The sequence below is a fragment of the Equus quagga genome, chromosome 15 (assembly GCF_021613505.1).
Source record: "Equus quagga isolate Etosha38 chromosome 15, UCLA_HA_Equagga_1.0, whole genome shotgun sequence".
NCBI lineage: Eukaryota > Metazoa > Chordata > Mammalia > Perissodactyla > Equidae > Equus > Equus quagga.
Window position 1 is genome coordinate 85,974,484 of NC_060281.1, and position 18,690 is coordinate 85,993,173.

Sequence of the window (18,690 nt, forward strand, 5' to 3'; positions counted from 1 at the left end):
GCTCAGGGCTCTGCACGAGGCCAGTGTTCAGTTGATAGTTGTTGAAAGAAATGAAAAGGGGCCACTGAAAATCCCAGGGAGCCTCAGCCTGCTCTCTGATAGCTCTGTTATGTAACTATTTAGCATTTGTTCCCTACAGGAGTTTACTTACATTAAAAATAATTTTCTTTTGAGTACACATAAAGCCCTTTTCTTAGACAAAACTCGCCAACCTAGAGGTCTTTTCGGAGTGCTGAGAATGAGCAAGTAAATGAGAAAATGGGATGTCTGTCACACAGTAAAGGGCTGCAAGGCTTCAGAAGCCACAGGCATGACAGCATAACTGGCAGAGGTTTCCAAAATAGGAAAGTACCCTGTTTTTCAACATTAAGTTTAGTCTAAGAAGAGGGGTCAATGAAGGTAAATGGGGCGAAAAATCACAGGCCAAAAGAATCACAGAACGTAACATATAAACCCCTCCAACGTTAAATCTAGAAGGAAATCAAAGTGGACAAAGCATAAACTACCTTAGATGTCTAGCTTCAGCACTGCCCAGAGATTCTCCCTTTTCCAGTAGAGGAGGCTGTCAGGGGCTTTCCCCTTCTCTGCAGTAACAGCACAATATGTGGGGACCCTAAATTCCTCGAACACAACCTGCTGGCGACAGATCTGTGTTGTATGCAACCGCCCAGGCGGAGGGAAGGGTGGGAAAGCTTCTGCTTGGGGGGGGATTAAAAAAAGCAACAGAGCAGAAGGGTCCGCTAGTTAAACCACCACAGCCGCTGACACCCCCACCGCAGTGAGCTTTTGACGACACTCTTCCTTTTACAGGCGCTAAGCAACTACTCACAAACTTAAACTGCCACCCAGGGTGCTGGCACGGGCTGCCTCTTTCCTCTGCAGTATCTATTTCGCATATCCCTCTGCAGAGGGCCCGATGGGACTGAGGATGCCGAAACCATATCCCTCTGAAGTTGTTTCATATACAGGAAATTAAAGTAGAGGAGGAAGGGGAGATGGGGAGAAGTGAAAATGCTTTTGCAAAGCTACCCCAAAGCATGGATTTTAAAAACCTCACTTCACGGTGAAAGATCAACTGCACTTTGTTGATCTACTGAGGGTGGCTATCTCCTTGTGTCCTTTCTCTGCAGTTGCTTCTTAGATGTCAGTGCAAGAGAGATTTTTCATTCTATCTGCAGGAATGGAAAAAACCCTACAGTTCAGTTCTAAAGGAGCTCAGACTTGTAGATGCCACAGGAAAGACGAGTGCTTTTTCTGGTGCTGCTCAGCTGTTGCCATACACCTGCATCTCTACTAATGGAGGCCAAAGGGACTAAGGCTTTGTTTGATGAATCTGATCGTGTACAGGAGCCATATTTGAAAGGAGGTAGCCAATTTAAGCAAGAAAAAGCTTAGGGTTTGGACTCCATCTTTGGAAGTGGCAGGGTACATTAAAAAAAGCAATAATTGGAGGGAATTTTTGGTTTGGAAACTGCTCTGGCCAGTGTGATGAGTGACTCTTGCTACGGAGACAGCATTCTGGGCTGGGATACCCCTTAATTTCAGCAATTACAGGCCAAGGAATGCCTCAAGGGGATGGCACAGTCCAAATTAAAAGAGGGGCACGGCTGGAAGGACTGGTTTTGTCTTTGAGGAGCCACCGCTGCTGTCCCCACCTTAAGTCTACCTTCCCACACCCAACCGCGGAAGATGACTTTGATGCCACAATCCCAGGACTAGTTCCTGTTAATCTCACTTTTTAAAAAACAATCCTATTGAGAGACCTGCTCCCCTTGCCACTAGGCTTAAAGAAAAGGAACTGAGAGTGCCGGCCACGTGGCCGAGTGGTTAAGTTCACGAGATCTGCTTCGGCGGCCCAGGGTTTCGCCAGTTCTGGTTCAGATCCTGGGCGCAGACATGGCACCACTCGTCAGGCCATGCTGAGGCAGCGTCCCACATGCCACAACTAGAAGGACCCACAACTAAAACATACAACTATGTACTGGGGGGATTTGGGGAGAAAAAAGTAGAGGAAAAAAAAGATTGGCAACAGTTGTTAGCTCAGGCACCAATATTTTTTTTTAAGATTTTATTTTTCCTTTTTCTTCCTATCTTTAAAAAAAAAAAAGAAAGAAAAGGAACTGAGTAATAAAGCCTGAAATAGTTTTCTAGAATTATAAAGAAGTCCTTGGTGAGAATCACTGACACACTGGCCAAGGATAAAGATGTAATATAATCCAAGAGTGGAAAAATGAGGTCCTAGGAAGAAAAGGGAAGGGGAAAAAACTCAAAAACATTCCCAGCTGACTCTAGATTTTAGCCACTGAAGTTAAGGTTAGATTTAAGAAAAAAAAAAAAGTCCTCAACATTTTTCAAATCTTTGAGTCTTCACATATCTAATGTAATTTTATAAACAAGAGAAAGAATATCTTTCTGTGTTTTGAGCTAATAAAATGAGTTTACATCTATAAGCAATACATTAAGAAAATGAGTATTGAGTGTATTTCAACTTTTCTCCAAGGTCTCAAAATTGCTAATGATAACAAAGATTTTTAAAGGAAAGAGCACTGAACTGAGGTTACCATTTACTTTCTCTCTCTAATTCATTTCACCTCTTGAAAACAGGGACCTTAGCCACCTGCTTGACTTATTTCACATATTTCTTCTGACAGAGGGTAATGTGAGAACGAAAGCATGCTGACAAGTATAAACATAAGCATTGTAAACACGAAATTCTAGAATAAGTAGAAGACGCAAAATTAACCTATGGTGACAGAGGTCAGATCAGCGGATGCTTCTAGCCAGGAAGGACTGACATAAGGGGGCACGAAAGAATTCTAGGGGTGATGGGAATTACCTGTATCTCAGCTCAAACTGTACACTGGCCAAAGTTAAGAGCTGAGCATTTCACTTGGTGTAAATTATACAAACATTAAAATTTTTTTAAATAACAAAATAAAACCCAACACTGGAGAAGAAAAATATAATACTGTATAATCCAGAAGAAATAAAGCATTTCTGAGTATGACATAAAATCAAGAAGTCTTAAAAGATCTATGAATTCAATTATAAAAAAATCAAGTTTTCCTGCATGGCCAAGAACATAATAAAAAAACAAAAGACATATGATAAACATACACAAAAATATTTGCATCACATCACAGACAAAAGCCTATTTTCCTTAACATATGACAAGTGACTACAAACAGGAGAATGGCAGAGGATGTGGCCCATTCACAGAAAATGACGTACAATGGTTTAAGCTTACTTATAATAAGAGAAATGGAAACTGAAATTACAATGAAATACCATCCCTCAGCTAGCTACTGGATTGGTAAAGACCCAAAAATCTGATAACATTCCACATTGGTGTTGATGTGGGGGAAAGAGATACCCTCATATAAGGCTAGTGAGAGTCTAAATTGCTACAATCTCTATAGCAATCTGGGAACAGCTACCAAAACTACAAAGGTATTTACCCTTTGACCTAGCAATTCTGCATCTAGGAATTTATTTCAGATGTACAAAACTATGTAGAAACAGTTATTCATGTAGCATCCTTTATAATAGCAAAATATTGTAAACACCTTAAATGTCATTCCACACAGGACTGGTTTAAAAAATTATGGCACAGCATATAGACATATGGAATACTATGCAACTATGAAAAAGAACCTGGCAGTTCTAAAATGCTTGTGTGCAACGTTCTCCAAGGTAAGAAGCAAATTATATGTAGTATACTACCATTTCTATTAAAAATATGACTATTAATAAAACATAAATATCCATGTTTGCAAATGCATCCACTATCCTTGAAAGGGTAAACAAGAAAAGTTAAAAGTGGTTTGCTCCAGAAAGGAAGCTGGATTGCCAAGGGATGGGATGAGAGACTGACCTTTCATCATTCACCTTTCTAGATCTCAGGAATTTTATATCCAGTGCATATATCACCTCTTTTAAATATAATGCAGATATAATAGAAAACAGTGCATCTATCCAAAACACTATTCCCATCTGGTACCCATCCTTCAGTCTCGGCTCAAACACTACACCCCAGAGGAGCCTTCTTCAGACCCAGAGGGGCAGAGGCTTCCCCATATTTGACTCAACCATATTCTAGACTTGTCCACAGCCCTCCTCACGACTCGAATTTGGCATCTGTCCTGTTTCATGCTGTCAACTCAGTGACCGGCACTAAGCCTGGCACATTCCAGGAGCTCACCAAATGTTTGCTGGCAAAATGAATGAAAAGACAGGTTCCCAGAGAAGCTACAAAACCAAGAGCTCATAACAGATCAAGACAAGAGGACTCCTTGAAGAGTGCCAGACAGTGATGACTGGGCAGACGGGAAACATAAGGCTTTGCAGTTAACTTTCAACAAACGACGCAAGGCTGAGCCAATGCCAAGATGGCTGCCAAGAAATCTAGCTTTGCTACCAACAGCTGTGTGACCCTTGGCAAATCCTGCCATCTCTGGGCCTTACTTTCTCCAACTGTCATACAAGAAAAGTCAACCAGATCAACGGCTTTTCAAGTCCCTCCTTGCTTTTAAACTGTTTAAAACAAAAGTAGAACTGCTCTGGTTGAAGTAAGGGTTAAGGGGCCTAGAGCCTGGCTCATTCCACTATGCCTACCTCTCACCCTCCTCATCATGTGCCCTTCAGACAACCCATTGTTCCATGGAACAAATTCTACCAAATGGCAGATAAAGTCCCTCCCACATCTCTCGTTCTATGATTCTGCTATGTGAGAAACCCATTTCCCCACCAATAAGTATTCTTCCTGGGTTATCAAACAAAAGGAAATGGAGCATGATTATTCTCAGAGCATGACAGAAGACGTTTCCAAGGGGACAAAAGAGAAAACAAATTCAGAATGCAGCCAGGGGGGCCGGCTCTGTGGGTGAGTGGTTAAGTTCGCATGCTCCGCTGCAGTGGCCCAGGGTTCAGATCCTGGGCACGGACATGGCACTGCTCGTCAGGCCACGTTGAGGCGGTGTCCCACATCCTACAACTAGAGGGACCTGCAACTAAGATATACAACTGTGTAAAGGGGGTTTTGGGGAGATAAAGCAGGAAAAAAAAAAAAAGATTGGCAACAGTTGTTAGCCCAGGTGCCAATTCTTTAAAAAAAAAAAAGGAAAATTGGCAACAATTGTTAGCCCAGGTGCCAATCTTTGGGGAAAAAAAAAAAAAGAATGCAGCCAGGGTTAGCAAACCTTATGAGGTCTTCAGTAGGAAGGAAAACAGTAGCAAGCCAAGCAATTCTGCAAATGGCCAGCCAATGGCCAGGGAAAGGACTTTTCTAGTCTCAGGGCAGTGATTCATGTCAAAGCAGCCCACGCTCTGCAAACCGATGGGAAGCGTGAAGTTGGTGGCACTAGCTCAGCTCACTGCACACCACTGGCACTCAATGAATTAACCAGCAAGACAAGTGGTGTTGTGAGGTCAGCTAGAGAAACAGCTTTAGGAAAGGAAAAGGGGAAAAAGACTTGAGGTCTGATCCAGCCGCCAAGACCCACCTCTGAATTCAAGCATATACGGGCAGGGCAAACTGATCCCTGAAAGTCTGTGTTGGTGACTTCCAACTTCAGTGCTGAAGTTGTCACTGTTAAACCCTTGCCTGATGAACGGCTTTCAGAAAGCTGCTCCAAGGCACATGTTAGCTCAAGAACAGTCAAGACTAAGCTAGGAAGAGAGAATAACAGGGGCTAGGGTGGTGCCACCGTTTCTTCTTCATTTGGAACAGAAAAGCCAAACTTTGATCCTCCCACATGTTTTGCTGTTTCAGTTCTGTCTCGAGGGCAGAGGTTGACTTATTTCACAAACATTCTCCTACTCTGTGCTCTGGATTGTGCCCCTGACCCCATGAAGTTTAGAGTTTAATAGAGATGAGGATTCTACCCAACACCCAGAATTCTACTCATCACTCCTCACCTGTCTGGCAGTCTCCTTTTAAAAAGGGAAAGGGCCTCATGGCTAAGTACTGAAGTTCACTTTACAGACAGGCGAACCGGTAAGGCCAACTTGAAGATTAAAAGATGAGTCAGCAGTAGAGAAACTAGATTTCAGACTTTCTCTCTGAGACAACGTGGTCACCAAACCACCAAACCACAGACGGGCTCTTTCAAGTCGGTTCAATAACTGTGAGAAAATGAGCTCTGTTCTTTGGGGGTGGCATGAAATTCGGAACAAAGGTGGCCGTGATAACAGTGATGGCAAATGGACATGTACTATGGGCCAGACACTATGTAGAGAGCTTCCAATGTAATCCTCACAGTAATCTCTGAAGAAGGTATTGATAACATCACAAGTTTGCAGATGAGGAGACCGAAGCCCTGAGAGGTCAAGGCATTTGTCTGGAGTCACACAGCTAGAAAATAGTAGTGCAAACACTCTCCACCCTTGCCCCATGAGGTTGCACATGTCCCACTCTGTCCAGCGAGGCAACTCCTCCTCTCTGAATGAAGCTCTGGCAGAAATACACACACTCTAGGCTAAGGACTACGGGAATATGTTGCCACACATCCCTCAAGTGTTGAATTACAGGTTATTTTAGGGCCAGCCCATACAGTTTGGACAACAGGAATGTCGAGTTTGCTAACATGTCGAGTGAAGGTCTGTCTGAATGAACTCGCCGAGTTAGGGGCCTTCCGGGATATGGACGAAAATTGATTAGACAAAGTCAATCTCCTGAGATCTACTAGCAGTTAAAGCCTCAAAGTGAAAAGGAACTAAAGGCAGGCAAATGACACATGCAAACGTTCTTATATCAGCACTGAGCCTCTAGAACTGAATTCTAGAATCAAGTGCCAGCTCTCAACTAATCTACAAGCAGTAATGTGTGGAAAGATCTTCTGCCAAGAAAAAGAAAAGTTCCTCCGGACTGGAAAAAAAAGTAACAGGGGCTTCTTCTGAATAATCCTTAAATTAATCAAGATGAGGAGAAAGAGGCCAAAGACTACAGAACAAGGCTCTTTGTGATCTCATTTTTCCCACCTACACAACGGGAACACTTTCTGAAAATCTGTCAAATTTTGTAGTCACCCATTCAGCACGTGTAACAGTGTGGAGCATCGTCGGCTCCGAGCCTGGGACTGTGCCCCATACAGGAGCAAGCACAGAGCAGACAAAGGACAGTCTTCTCCCACAGGGCTCTTACAGATTCAGAGGCCAAGTAAGGGACTTCAGGTAAACAGTAGAGTGATCATGCCCTCCAGATAACTGCCACCAAAGCGCAGAGGAGAAGAGTTCTGAGATGGGTGGAGCACCAAAGGAAGCCCTCTTAGATGAAGAGGGGCTTGGCTGGACACGAAAAGATGCATCAGATTTGGAAAGGGAGGGGCGAGGGTGACATGGAGACGAACCACAAGAACCAGCATAAGAAGGAGTGAATTGAGAACTACATCACCACCAACACTGGCTGGGGCTCAGGCTCTGTGCTAAGTAACTTATAGGCCTTGTCTCATTTAATTCTCAAGGTAACCTATTAAAAAATGAGGAATTAGAGACACTGAGAGAAGAGTGACTTACCCAAGGCCAAAACAAGCATGCGTGTTCAGGAGTCTGTGAGACCCTCTGCCTGGCTGACGGCAAGGACTTGGAAGGGAAAGGAGTCGATGAGGTTGGGCAAGGAAAGATGAGATTCAAAGACGGCCTTGGATGCCGGATGTGTTGGACCCTGCTGCAAAAGATGCAGTGATCCTATCAAACGACAAATCTTACGCTGAGAAGCACTTGACACTGTTGATCTCTCCCTCCTTGAAATGCCTTCTTCCCTTGGATTCCAGGATGCCATGCTCTCTGCTTTCCCGCCCACCCCACTGACTCAGTCTCTTTTGTTTGTTCCTCCTCCTCTCCCTCTTCTTAAACACTTGGAGTGCCCCAGGGCTCAGGCCTGGTACTTCTTCCCTTCTCCAGCAACAGTATCTTGCATCATCCAGTGTCATGGCTTTAAGTATCATCCACATGCGGACAACTCACAATTTTACACCCCCAGACCCAACCTTTTCGCGGACACTCGCAGCACACATATCCAAACTGCTTAATTGACATCTCCACTTAAATGTCTATATAGCTAACAGGCAGCTCAAACTTTATATGATAAAAACTGACCACCTGCTTCCCCCTACCCCACAACTGGCTCATCCTGCAGTCTTCATTATCTAGTTCCTGCCAATACCATCTTTAACAGGTTCTCAGGCCAAACACCTCAGTTAGCCTCGACAACACACACTCTCTCATATCCCACATCTAATCTACTAGCAAATCCTACTGGGTCTACCTTCAAAATGAATCCAGAATCCATGAAGCAGCTTCTCACCAGCCCATCACTAGCACAAGGCCTCAGGCCACCAAGCCCTCCCACTGACACTGCTACCAAAAAAAACTGCTTCCACACTGCTCTCAACAACCTGTTTCAGCAGAAGCCCGAACAATCCTACTGCAGTCTAAGTCGGACAGTAGCACCTCTCTGCTCAAAATCCTCCAAGGGTTCCCTGTCTCAAAGTAAAAGCCAAAGTCCCTACCATGGCCTCATGGCCTACAAGGTCCTGTATGAGATGCACACTCCCTTCTGTCTCACACACATTCCCTCCCCGCCATTACCTCTTTCAACTCTTCCCCCACTGTTCTCCCCATCACTTGCTCAGTTCCAGCCCTATGGGCCTCTTTGCTGATCCTTGAACACAACACTCATCTTTCGACCTCAGGGCTGTCCCACATGCTGTTCACTTTGCCAGGAAGGCTCTTGCCCCAGATCACCTCATGGCTCAGTCCCTCACTCCCTCCTTTTTTTTTGGCTGAGCAAGATGTGCCCTGAGCTAACATCTGTGCCAGTCTTCCTCTAGTTTTGCATGTGGGTCACCACCACAGCATGGCCACTGACGAGTGGTGTAGGTCCATGCCTGGGAATGGAACCCAGGCTGCTGAAGCAGAGTGTGCCGAACTTAACCACGAGGCCAGCCTCCCAGTCCCTCACCTCTTTTAATTTTCAGCTCAAATGTCACCTTCTCATTGAGGCCTCCTCTGACCACTTTATTTAAAACTGTACACAACCCCAACTAATCCCTCTCTCTCTTTCCTCCTTCTGTTCTTTTTCTTCAAAAGGCAAAACAACATACTATAAAATGTATCACCAACATACTCTCAAATGTATTTGTATTATTTTTTTCTCCCTCTACAATGTGAACTGCATGAGGACAAGGATTTTGTCCATTTTGTTCACTACTGTATCCCTAGTTCCCAGATGTTATCTGGCAAACAGCAGGTACTCAATAAATGTTTGAAAGACCAGTACTCAACTCTCCTCTCAGGGAAATCTCATGTTTTGTAAACCAACCTCAGCTAGAGAGCAGCTTCCCAATGTTCCACTCACTGGGTTTGCCAAGATCAGAGATACATCTGTTCTGGCTGTCAGGGCTTTTCGACAAAATCAAAACTGGAAATGCCAGACTGCCTAGCCCATGTTGCAGCCTATAAATGGAAGGCAAGTAAATAAATGATGAGAGAGAGAAGAAAGGGCAAAGGGTAGAAGATCAGGTGACAACATCTCCAATGGGAGAAATGTTCAGGCCACTTCCCTCAGTGAGACCAGACCACCATCCCCTGCTCTCACAGGCATCAGCTCAGGGACTAGAACTGTAAAAGGTGGGGGTACAAATGCTGGGGGCGGGGCAAGGAGGGGGATCTGACACAGACTATGACGTGAGCACAGCAAGGCCCCTCCCTCTGCCTATAACCCTCCAGGCCCCTAGGCCTTCTTCTGTGTTCCTCTAACTGCCAAGCTCTTCACTGCCTTTGTACCTGCTGATCCTTCTGCCTGGATTATCCTCTCCAGCTTCTAGAACGCTGCTCCAATTTATCCTTCAAATCTCAGCTTAGATGACATCACTTCAAAGACACTTCCCTGCATGTACTACCTTAAGTAGGTATTTTCTGTCCCTACCCCCCTAATATGTCTATTCACATACTTACTCACATATATTCCCACGTCCCAGAAACAGCCTACATGCTGAGGATGAAGCAGTGAACGAAAGAGACAAAAGTCCCTCCCTTCATGGAGCTCACAGCCTAATGAAGCACAGAGAACATAAGCAAGATAAGTAAGTAAAATATGTAGTATCTCAGACGGTGAGAAATGCTGTGGAGAAAAAGAGAGCAGGGAAGGAGGACTGAGAGCAGCGGGGAGGGTTAAGGGAGGTTGAAATTTAACCAGGGTGGCCAAGAAGGCCTCCTTGAGAAGGCAACAGGTGGCAGTGTCCAGGGAAGAGCCTTCCAGGCATAAGAAATAGTGCAAAGATGAGACTGTGCCTGGCCTGTTTGAGGAATAGCAGGGAGGTGAAATGGCTTGAGCTGAATGAGCAGTGAGGGGGACAGAGGGTTATGAGGTCAGAGGAGAATGGAGGGGGCCTGAGAAGTCAAGGTGAGGACACTGGCTTTCCCTCTGAGTGAGATAGGGGACGCTGGAGGATTCTGAGCAAAAGTCTTGAGATCTGACTTACACTTTAACAGGCTGTGGCCACCCACAATGCTTGTTTCCCTCATAGCTTAGCAGTTTTTCTAATCATTATATTTGTTTTCTATTTCTTCTTTGTCTCTCTCCTCCATTAGAATGTAGTAAGCAACCCAAGGGCAGAAACTATGTCTGATTTGTTTACATATCATCACACTTAGCCCAGTGCCAGGCACATAGCAGGGCTCAATAAATACTGAATGAATGGGGGGCCAGCCCTGTGGCTGAGCGGTTAAGTTCACGCGTTCTGCTCGGGGGCCCAGGGTTTCACTGGTTTGGATCCTGGGTGCGGACATGGCACCACTTGTCAGGCCATGCTGAGGCGGTGTCCCACATGCCACAACTAGAAGGACCCACAACTACGTACTGGGGGCCTTGGGGAGAAAAAGCAAGAAAAAACAAAAAAGACTGGCAACAGTTGTTAGCTCAGGTGCCAATCTTTACAAAAAAAAAAGGCTGAATGAATGAGTGAATGCTGGACTTAGGAAGTCTCTGTCCTCAGTATCTCAACATCCAGCCACCTGCCCCTTAGAGATCTGAGAATGAAGACCACAGAAGCAGATTCAATAGCTGGCTACAATGAAATTTTATCATTGCATTCTCGATGTGCTTAAGACTCTAAAAGCAGTTAGGGTGTGGTAAAAAGTCCGTGCCAACAAAGTCTATTCCTCTACAGAGCTCAGTTGTAATGCACATTTTCAGGGCTGAAAACAAACACTGAAGGGTTGGTTTTAAAGCTTCTGAGACTGGACTTCCAAATCTACCATCTTCCAGCACAACGTCCACAGAGGAGCTGGTAACCTGGGCAATCAGTTACTAAGGCATCCCAATGATAATGAACTCTGGGCATTCTGGAGACAACCAGTCATACTCTTACCTTAACTAGAAGAGGCCTCCCAACTTAAGGGAGACAGTCTTGATGGAGGTTAGAGGTCAAGCCCAAGGCTAAAGACCCAAAAAGCATGAGACTTGGGTATCTAGACCCATAGCCAAGCCCCTTCTGAGCTCCACTAAATAACAGGAGACAATCCAAGAATAAGGAGTTGGGAAAGGAAAGGTGGCCACAGGGGCTCTCCTGGATTCTATACAACTTAACAGGCACAACCATACCACAACTGTAAATGAGAATTACATTACATACTTGAGGGGTTTGTGAGACTAAAACAAGTCAACAGACACAAAGCCCTTAGCAGTGTCCAGCCCACCAAGTGCTTGATAAATGTTAGCCACTGTTACTACTACACACAGAGAGCAGTCACCACCAGCACCTCCTGCTACTCCCCAAACCCCAGGTCTCTGGAGGCTCTGAGGCACTCTGGTACCTGGCTGGGTGGTAGCAACAACAGTTCAAGAGTAGTTAATCCCACCACTAGTTAGATTTCTCCCTATCCCCCTGCAGTGACATAAGGATGGGCAGGAGATCATCTGGAAAGTGCTCTGAATTCCTCAGGAGTCAAGGAACCCTGATAATTCAGTGCAATATTCATTCATTCATTGAACATTTACTGAGCACCTACTATGTGCCAGACATTTCACTAGGTGCTGGAGACACAGACAGTTAAGACAAGTCCTCTCCAAGTTTTAAGAGTTGCTTACTTAGAAGACAGGCAAGTAAACAGACGATGACAACCCACTGTGATCAGTGCCACAGGATATCAAGGAGGGGCATCTAGCTCAGGCACACAAGCTGCGGGGGATAATCGGATGGGAGGCACCAAGTAGTAGCCCAGCTAAGAAGTGGACGCTGGGGGAGGTAGAGGAAATAGTGTTCAGGCAGTGGGAAGAGCACAGAGCAAAGATACAGAGGCATAGAGTTGGGGCTTTGCGGAAAAGCAGCTGAGTTTGATTGGAGCTTGGGAGGAGGTAGAAGTGTGGAGTAGGAGAGATGAGGCAGAAGGGCCAGGCAGAGTTCAGAGCCCAAAAGGCCTTGAACGCCATGCTAAGGAATGTGAGTCTTTGCCTGAAGGCAATGAGAAGCCACTGACTGATATTCAAGCAGAACTTTTTTAAAGGATTCTCCAACTGCTTGAGTGATATTTTCTCTCTGGAGTTATTTGTTTCTCTCTGTGTGAAGAGAAAAAGAACACAAAAACATTTCTGGGCTGTGATAATTTATCAGTGACCTATCTTAGCCGAAAAGACCTGTGCAGAAAAAGAAACATCTTCAAGTAACAGATGTCCCCTCAGCTTTCAGAAATACCCCAAAGTGCCAAACCCATACCCAAGCCATGTTTGCTCAGTGTCAGCACGTCAGGCTTTGGTGCCAGGAATGGCGGTTTTCTGGGAAGTGAGCAGTCAAGACGCGCAACAGTTTCAGAGGATGGCTAGAAAAAGATGAAAGTCTGAGCCGAAAGCCAGCAGGACCAACAGACTGAACTTGTTCTGGTAAACTTTTAGGAAGTGAAACAAGAAGGGTGGGAGAAGTCCTGTGTACATAAAGGTCTCTGTTTGCGGAAGGAAGGAACATCTCACAAACCAGGGTAGACAGCCTTCCCCAGACACAGACCCCCCGCAGGCATCAAGTGCCAGGATCAAGGCACCCACCACAACAATAACAGGCTCTGTACAAATTTCCTCATCTAACCCCTGCACGCACCAGTGCTGGGGGCACGGGGGAAGGTGGTAGTCATTATTTTAGCGCTGAAGGAGAGGAGGCCCAGCCCAAGCAAGCTGTCTGGGTCACACTACCAGGAAGCTGCTGAGCTGGGATCAGAACCCAGGCTGAGAGATGCAGAGTCAGGAATCTTTCCCATGTACCTCTGAGCTCTTCAGGTTGCTCAGAGCGAAGCCTCTGCTCAACCCACACTCAACAGATAATGTCTACACAAGCTCTGAGGGATCTGATTCTTTGAAACTAATGAAGCCGCTCTTCATGACAGTTTCTAAGAGGTCGGAGGAGTCTGGTGGGCTCAACTCAGGTCAGGGAGCCAGATGCTCTGAGCTCTGTTCATGTTCCCACCATCTGTGACAAGTCGCTTCATCTCGAATCCTCCCTTGGAAGGATGGGGATAAGGTGACAATATTAAGTTTCTGTGAATTCAATGGAACTAGGAGAACAGATCATGGAGTTAAAAAAAAAGGTACTACAGTAATATTTATATCGCAACTTTCTTCAGAAAGCAAGTGGAAACCGTTGCGAGTTCATTAAGGCTTATAACACCGAAGAGTGGGTAGGACAGCAGCAGGTCTTTCTTGTGCTGCTGTCAGGGAAACTGAGGGAGAACCGGAGCTAGTGAATGCCTGCAAAGGAATAAGGCTCAGACTCACAGAGCCTAGTCCTCCGGCCATCAAACCACCTCACCACCTCCTAGGCAAGATGTGCTTTCCCCAGCCAAGAAGCCACGGGGCCTGCACTTTTCTGAGAGACAGAGACCCTTCCCTTGAGAACGTCCTTCAAGAACCTAGGGCTACGAGATCCCCTGGAGGTCATGTGGTTCCTCTTTACTCCAAAAGGAATGCAGCTGAACCACTCTCAAGAGAGGGTCTAGACACTCTCAAATTAGCTCCATGGACAGCCTGCTTCGTGTCTCACAGTTCCCAATAGTCAGGAAAAACTTCCACTCTTGCCCCAAAAGTTAACCCCTTACAGCAACAGCCTGAAGCATCGTTTCATCCTAAAGAAAGGGAGTCAAATGCCCCTTATGAAGATTAGATGAGGAGCAATAAAGCTACATCTTTATATAAATGCAAAGAAATATAACGGCTAAAAACATTAAAGCTAAAGATATTAAATAGCCCCTACACCCCAACCCTGCTCCAACCTCTCTTTTGTCTCTGCAAGCCGAGGTCGGAACCCTGGCTCTTGCCTATAACTACCTGACTGACCTGATATGTGTGATTTAACCTCTCTGTGCCTCAGTTTCCCCGTGGATGAAATGTGGATAACAACCGTGGCTACCTCACGAGGGTGGCTGTGAAGTTTAAACGTCGCACGCACTGTAAGCAAAGTCCTTGGCAGAGCGCCTGGTGCACAGTAGGAGCTCAGTGCCCTGCAGCCGACATTCGGCGGTATTTGGAGCATTCTTACAGGTGTCCCCAGCTAACCTGTCCGTGGGGCGCCAGCGGACAGACCAAGCCCCAGCCCGCCCCGGGGCAGGCAGCGCACGGCTGTTCCTTGATTTTTTTTTCTCTTTTCGAACCTTGGCAGAGAGATAAGGCCCTGAACGAGGAGGAGGCCTCAGGATGGCCATGCGGATAAGTGTGGAGGGGGAACCCAGGACCGGAGAGGAGTTTCCCCTGCGGCCAGCGGCGGGCTCCGCGGGGCCTAAGTCTAGCCGTCGCTCCGGGAGGCGCCCCAGGCGGGGCTGCGGACCTGGGGCGGCTGGGGTGCGGACAGGCGGCCAATCGGGCGCGAATGAATGAACCCGCAGTCCTTCTGCCGCGTCGGGGCCCAGGAAGCCCCTCTCGCCCGTCCAGCGCCCCGTCCTCTCCGTGACCTCTGACCCCGCAACCCCCTCACCTCAGACCCCCGAGTCCCCGCCCCACTTCTTCTCCTGCCTCGTCGGACTCCCCGCTTCCTCACCCGCAGGTCCGAATGGCTCCCGGCGCCACGGCGCGGCCCGGCTCGGCAGGAAAATGTCCGCGGCCTCCTCCTCCCGCTCTCCCGGTGCGCCCGTGCCGCCGGCCGCTCGAGCCCCGCGGCTGTCACCTGCCGGGCGGAAGTGAGCTGCCCGCGCGCGGGGACTTCCGGTGGACGCACGGCCTGGGGGCGGGGTCAAGGGCGCAACCCGGGCGGGGGTGGTGCCCGCGGGGCGGGGCCGGCCGGGTTAACCCCACCCCTGCCGCGGTGCTGCTCAGCCGCTGTGTCCCGCAGCGCGCTTACAAAAATTAGCGCTCTCACCGCAAAGTAATTGAACGTGATGCAGAAAGAAAAGGTCGTGGAGACTTTGAGGTCCCTCTTCCTTCTCTTATAGCCTCAGGGAAACCTGAGGCTCTGGGGGGGCAGGGTTTGGCTCAAGATCACTTACCTTATGAATGAAAGAGTCAAAACGAGAGCTTTAAGTCTAGTCTAGCGCTCGCCGCCCTTGAGGAATTCCGCGTTAGAGGGGAAAGCATCAGACCCTCCAAGAACTTTATAATGTCCCATTTCCCCTTTTGCTGGATCTGCCAGGACTTCGATTGCTACAGCTATCTCACTCCCTGCCCTGATACTATTAACTTTCTTCTCCTTCTAGAGAATTTCTCATCATCCCCTTTAAAACATTATTTCATCGCTACTCTTTAAAAATGTTTTACTGGGCAACTAATATTTGCATTGTAGAGGAATGGAAATATACTAGCAAGCAAAAAGAAGATAAAACATCGTCTGTGATCCCACCGCCCTGAGACAATCATTTTTAATATTTTGGGGAATATCCTTCCAGACTTGACATATCATTCAATATTTTTAACTCACCAAGATATTGATAGAACTTTCCCCAAACAATAAGTACATTTCTATGTGGTGCTTTCCAATACCTGCAGAGTATTCCACTGTATGGATAGTATCACCATTCTCAAAAAGCAATCCCCTACAGCTGTACACTTAGGTTGTTACCGATCTTTTAATCTTCTAAAACTTATTAATAAGTAAGCTTGTAAAGCCAAGACTGTATGTCCCATCTAATCTAGATATTATTGTTTTAATATTTAACATTGTTTTATGTGTTTAACTAGCCTCAAATCCTTTTAATAAAATGTTTTACTTTAAAATCGTTATAGACTTACAGGAAATTGCAAAAATCGTACCTAGGGTGCCTTCACCCAGCTTCCCTCAGTAGTGACATTTCATATATTGGTAGTATAATATCAAAACCAGGAAATTGGCATTGATACAATACCATTAACTAAATTTACAGACCTTATTCTATTTTCAAATCCTTTTCTGAAGTAGGCAGGAAACAAATAGAAGGATTCTGTATGCACCTGCCATGTTCCCCATGCTATGCACAGCTGTCTGAAGGAACTACCTTTCCCTAATGATAAATGTCGGCAAATGCCATCAGCCTCAGCGAAAAACAAGATTTCATTGGGAATGGAATGTGGAAAGAGAAGAATTATCTAACAAAACAAACCAGCAAACCTAAAGGTACCAAGCTGGAGAGCTTATGTGAAAGTGGCAAGTTGGTGGTGGAAGTAGTGAGAGGTTTAAGACTCCCAAGGAGGCAGAAGTCACAGCCTGAGTTTGCTCAAGAAGGATATTCTGGGGAAGGTGGCACTTGTGCTAGGCTTTGCCCAACGAGAACAGAGCTGCAGAGGCTGAGATGGAAGGAAAGGGCAAACCAGACAGACCAGTGCAGAGACAGGGAGGCAAGGGAACCACACACCTGGGTCCTTCAGAAAGCATTCCCCAAGTGTCTGCTTTGAACCAGACCCTGGGCTGGGTGTTGGATAGTCACAGGAGTGAGGCAGAGGCCCTGTCCTTCCTTGCTGAAAGTCAGTTTCTCTGGGGAGGGTGACAGAGCAACAGATACAAATGTGATTGGTGCTGTGATGGGAGAGGCACTGGGGGCTAAGGGGGTCCAGAGCAGGCACTGAAGCTCCCCCAGGGTTGGAGGGAGCAGGGGAGGTGAGGACAAGTGAGGGGCATTTAATCAGAAATTGCAGAACAAGCAATGAATGTTTATGGAGCGCCTGTGGTATGCCAGGCCATGCACAGAGGGTCTCATTTGCTCCTTACATCAGCGCCATTTATCCGGGGGGGTGGGGAGGTAGGGGGACTGCAACTGTAGGAGCTGAAGTCAAACAGTGTCTGAGTGGCAGAGCTGAGGGTCTGGTCCCAGAGCCCCAGGATATGTGCTCTCCTAAGTCCTACTCATTCACCTAAAATCTATTTGCCACTCTTACCTGAGCCAGCCATATTGGAGATACAACAGTGAACAAGATGTGGCACAACCTCTCCTTGGGGCTACTGTTGAATGTGAGAGAGAGACCATTAAAGGGGCAATTATAACACAGCCCAGAAGGACCAGGGATGCACAGAAGACTTGGGCACCAAACTCAGCCTGGGAAAGTCAGGGACAGCTTCCTGGAGGAGGTGACATCCAGCATGAACTGTGAAGGATGATATTACTGCTACTGAGAGTTACCACGAAGAGTGCCTGTGCTAGGCTCTTCCACATATTAACTCATTGAGCTCCCCCAACAATTCAAGGTTCCATGACTGTCCCCAAGTAAAGATGAGAAAACAGGCCAGTGAGCAGAGCTGATTTCTCCCCACTTCCCTGTGGGCCTGGGCCTCCTCTCTCACAGCTCAGCCTGGCAGGGGAACTAAAAATATAATACTAATAAGAGGAGGCACAGCTCAATGCCAAAGGCTGGATAATTACAGCTTGCAGAGTGGGGAGACGGAAGTGGGGAAGGGGAGCCTCTCTGGGGCTTCTCTCTCCACCCCAACCTCCAAACCCAGCTGGCCACACTCCCTGAGTCACACTCACTGTCCAACACTGACGCTGTCTAGAACAGTCACACCTAGGTATGCGTGGCCCGCCTCGACCCTCTGAGACCCCGGGCCCAGGAGGCGCCCCTTGCTCCAGGATAGGTGGAGCAGAGCCAGTGATGGCCAAGCCCCCCCTAGAGAGAGAATGGACTTGTCCCAACAGATACACCATTGCTAACAATAACATCATCTCCCGATTGGAGGGGGGAGTTTTTAAACTTTTCTCCAAGTCCTATTCATTTTCTACCCTACCCTATTGAGCAGGCTGCCTATCCACCTGTTTGGGACTCAGTTTCTCCTTCCTAAGAACTCTGCACCCAATATGGGCCAAGCACCACTGTATGCCCTTGACATCCATCACTTCGTTTAACCCTCACTATTCCCAAGAGGTGGGCGCTATGGTAACCCCCACTTTACAGATGAGCACACTGAGGCCCTGAGAAGCTGAGGAACCTTCCCAACTTCACAAGGCAACGATGGGCCGAGCTGGGAGGCAAGGCCAGGGCTGATGACTGTAGGGCCCGTATTTTCCCCCTCACCCCACCCTTACCTACCTCATGAGGTTTCATCCAATCAGAGGAAGATTGGGAATTCTTATGGTTTCAGCAAATGACCCAGGCAGGACCCACCGTAAGTCCTTTCCTCTTTCTGATACACAGAATCTCAGAGCGTCTCCTTCCCACCCTGCCTCCACGCTGGTGCCTACTAAACACGTTGAACAAATTAAGTGTTTTTTCCATCTATGCCCACTAGAGGGCCCACTGGTGACATTAACTGCCGC

At 47.0% G+C, this 18,690-nt stretch overlaps 1 protein-coding gene across 4 annotated transcripts in view; it reads right to left on the reverse strand.

Annotated features, from left to right (window-relative positions):
• Positions 1-15,174, reverse strand: part of AP1B1 (adaptor related protein complex 1 subunit beta 1) — a 50,429-nt gene extending 35,255 nt beyond the window's left edge. For 2 of the 4 annotated variants that reach the window (XM_046639811.1, XM_046639809.1), the window contains exon 1: positions 15,015-15,174. The gene's annotated coding sequence lies outside the window, so the exon portion shown is untranslated. Of the gene's footprint in view, positions 1-7,512; positions 7,621-15,014 lie in introns of those variants that run through there. The other 2 variants (XM_046639812.1, XM_046639810.1) reach the window with 2 other exon arrangements.
• Positions 15,175-18,690: the final 3,516 nt, after the last annotated feature.